Source organism: Myotis davidii, unplaced genomic scaffold (genome assembly GCF_000327345.1).
Source record: "Myotis davidii unplaced genomic scaffold, ASM32734v1 scaffold290, whole genome shotgun sequence".
NCBI lineage: Eukaryota > Metazoa > Chordata > Mammalia > Chiroptera > Vespertilionidae > Myotis > Myotis davidii.
The window spans coordinates 5,896,141-5,900,463 of NW_006285049.1; positions in this window are offsets into that span (position 1 = coordinate 5,896,141).

The following is a 4,323-nucleotide window of genomic DNA, read 5'->3' on the forward strand; positions in this document are numbered from 1 at the left end:
TTTTAAACCTTTAATTGAGTTGTGGTTACTTTTTTCAGAGAGGTTGTATCTGGAAGGACAAAGGGAGATTTCTGGGTGGTTGATATCATTTTATTCCTGCAATGCAGATTTGCTCCCACCTATTATATTTCTTATTCTGTCTCCTGACCACATAGGCCTGCTCTCTTTGTGAAAATTCACCAAGGGCTACCATTAGATATGTGCCTTTTTCTATTTGTATGCTATACTTAAATTAAAAATTTTAAATTGATAGCCTCTCTTCAGGTATTTCCCCACCTTCCCTTCTGTACTGCCCTTCTGGCTACTTTTATAACTTGATCTGTCCTTTAACACATGCTATTTCGTCTCTTTGGAATATCTTTTCTTCCTTCTCCATCTAGTAACTCTATTAGGAATAGTCTTACTTTTAAACAGTGTTAGTTGCTTCCTACTCTATGTTTTCATATCTGTATGTTGTCTACAAGAGACCCACCTCAGAATGAAAGATACACATAGATTAAAAGCAAAGGGATAGAGAAAGCTATTTCATGCAAATAGAAAATAAAACAAAACAAAACAAAAGCTAAGACAGCAATACTTATATCTGACAAAACAGACTTTAAAACCCAGGTTACAATAAGAGACAAAGAAGGACACAATGATAAAGGAAACAATCCAGTAAGAGGATATAACCCTTGTAAATATTTATGTGCCCAACATAGGAACACCTAAAGCAAATCTGTAAATATGTGAAGCAAATCTTGATGGACATTAAGGGAGAGAATTGTATCTTTAAATTAAAAATGTGTCTCTTGTAGACAACATCTAATTGGACCCTTTTTTTTTTTAAGTCCAGTCTCACAATCTTTGGGTTTTGATTAGAATGTTCAACCCATTCATACTTAAGGCTAATATTGATTTGTTTGAATTTACACTTGATATTTTACTTGTAGTCTTATGTTTCATATCTATTTTTGTTTTTCTATTCCTCCTTTACTTCTTTCTTTTTCATTAATTTTATTAATTTTTATTAATAACTTTGGTGTATTATTTTAATTCCTTTATTCATTATTTCACTATATTTTAAAGTTATTTTTTAGTCTAGGCTTACATTAGACATATTAACTTATCAGAACCTACTTCAGATTTATACTAACTTAATTCTAGTGAAATATAGAAATGTATTCCTATATAGTACTATTTCCTCTTCCCTCTTTTCATGGTCTTATGTTATACACATTATGGCTATGTTACACACCCTAAAATGCATTGTTATTTTATATAATTACATGTTTTATAAGAAGTTGAGAGAATAACAGAGATCAAATATTTATTTTAATTTTTGTAATAATTTTTTCATCATACTTTTTGAGTTACATTTCTACTGGTTGTTCTAGAATAAAACTTTGCATCCAATTTATCAGAATATACCTAAGATTTATATTGTTTTGTTTCAGTGAAATATAGGAATGTAATCCCCATAAATCCCCTCTTCTCTTTCTTTGTACTATCACTCTTTTACATTGTTATACATATTATGTATATGACTATACAATATTATAATTATTACTTTATGTAAATTTATGTCTTTTTAATAAGTTAAGAGAAGAAAGGAGAAAAGTATTTATTTTATAGGGTTTGTTATATTAACCTTCTCATTTACTAATTCTTATTCTCTTCAGCTTCCTGAAAATTTAGGTTATGATCTGGTATCATTTTATTACTGCAATGCAGATTTGCTCCCACCTATTTTATTTGTGAACTAGAGACCCAGTGCACATAATTCGTACATGGGAAGGATCTCTAGGCCTGGCCAGTGATCAGGGCTGATCTGCGGGACAAACAGCAGGGTAATAGGGTGGCCCCAACTGGCATCTGCCTTGGCCAGCCTGGCACTGCTCACTTGCTGCCCCCACACCCTGCTGCCACTGCAGGTTGCCTCCCTCTGTGGGACAACTGCCTGGGCAATTGAGGGGCCCTCACAGGCATCCGCCTGTGCTGGCCTGGCCCCGCCTGCTCACTGGCCCTACCCTCCACCGCTGGTCGCCTCCTTCTGCAGGGCGCCTGGCAAGGTGATCTGAGTGGGGGGCATCCCCGTTGGCTGGCCTGGGGCCTGTGGGCTGGGGGAAACTTCTGCATTGAGTGTCTGCTCCCTGGTGATAAGTGCATGTCACAGCACCCAGTTGTTCCACTGGTCATTCCACCATTCGGTTGATTTGCATATTAGGCTTTTATTATATAGGATATACTATTGTATTTCTATCTATCTATACATATAAAAGCATAAGCAACCATTACAACTGGATGACAGGATGACCAGAAGACCAGCCAGTAGCTATGATCCACACTAACCACCAGTGGGCAGATGCTCAATGCAGGAGCTGCTCCCTGGTGGTTAGTGTGCTCCCACAGCCAACCTCACGTGGCTGGCCAACCTCCCTCCACCTGGTCAGCCACCCCAATTGGCCCCAATCGGGACTGAGCAAGACAGCCCCTATCGGCTCCGATTGCCAGCCAGGCCGAGGGACCCCACCCATGCACAAATTCATGCACTGGGCCTCTAGTATGTTATAAGCACAAAAAATAATTACATAAATATTGTTTTATACAACTTAAAGGAAAAAATAGCCAACTTCCGTCTTTTATAAGTACCTACATAATCACCTTATCAATATTGTTTTTTTATTGGATTGAATTATTGTCTGAAATCACTTGCCTTCAGCATGAAGAATTTATTTAATATGCCTTATAAGGCAGGTAAGCTTGCAAAAAATTATCTTAGTTTTGTGTATATGAAACTGTTTTTATGTTGCTGTCATTTTTAAAAGATACTTTTGCTTGACATAAGAATTTTGATTAATCATATTTTCTTTCAGCTCTTTGACTATGTCATCTCACTGTCTTCCAGTCTCCTTCTTTTGAATGGTGAGTTGGCTGTTGGTCTTATTTGGAAAATCCAAGTTCTTGGTGAATTATTTTTCTCTTGCTATTTTCATAATTTTCCTTTTGCTTTTGCCTTTCAATCTTTTTTAAAGATGATGTGGCTAAATGTGGATCTCGTTGGGTTCGTCCTACTTAGAGTTCTTTATGCTTCTTGGATATACACATTGTTTCAATTAAATTTGGGAGGTTGTAGTCATTGCTTTTTAAAATACTCTGCTCCTTTCTCTTTAAAATGTGTTCTGGTGCTTCTATTACACTTATACTATACTGTATTTCTTGGAGGCTCTGTAGATTTTTTTTTTCATTTTTTCCCATCTTTGTTCTTTAGATTACACAATATCTATTGATTTATTTTAAAGTTCACTGCTTCTTTCTTCGGCTAATTTAAAGCTCCTTGAGTTAATTTTATTTTTCATATTGGTAATTATACTTTTCAAATCCAAAGTTCCATATAATTCTTTTTATTTATGTATTTTAAAATATATTTTTATTGATTTCAGGGAGGAAGAGAGAGGGAGAGATAGAAACATCAATAATGAGAGAAAATCATTGATTGGCTGCCTCCTGCATGCCCCCTACTAGGGATGGAGCCCACAACCCAGGCATGAGCCCTTGACCAGAATTGAACCCAGGACCCTTCAGTGCACAGGCCGATGCTCTATCCACTGAGCCAAACTATCTAGGGCTCTTTTTATAATTTCTATCTCTGTTGACATTCTCTGTTTGATAAGATATTGTTATAATGTCTTTCTTTAATTCCTTAAAGATGGTTTTCCTTAGTTCCTTGAACATACTTATAATAGCTGTTAAATTCACATCTTTGCTAAATCCAATAATTGGGCCCTATCAAATGTAGTTTCTGTTGCTTGCTTGCTTGTTTGTTTGTTTCCTATATTTGGTTCACACTTCCCTGTTTCTTTGAAAAGTCTTGCAATTTTTTGTTGAAACTTGACATAAAAATTCTGGATAGTGATTTCTTGTCAACATGGGTTTATTGTATTGTTTCATGTTTGGCTGCTTAGTGCCTTTATGGGCTATTTTAGTGAATTATATTTCTACTTTAGTGTAAAACTTCTAATGTCATTCAGATGGCAAAGCCTTGGGCATGTGCACAGTCATTCTGAATTCCGCCTTGCTCAGAGATGACAGTGGTTTTAGCTGGGCAGTCTTTCCCTGATCTTCATGATAAGATAGTTACTGGTCTGCCTCTGGTATTACCTTTGCCCAGCTGTTATACTTTAACAAATGCTAGTTGGTTGTTTTTTTCCCCCTTAAAAATGTCTGAAGGCATACATCACTCTACCATCTGAACCAATTAAAGTCAGCTTTTTAGCAAGGATAGCCTTTGAAGCCAGTCTTTCTGACTTGGTCATACCCGAGGAGACCTCTACTAAGCTTCTC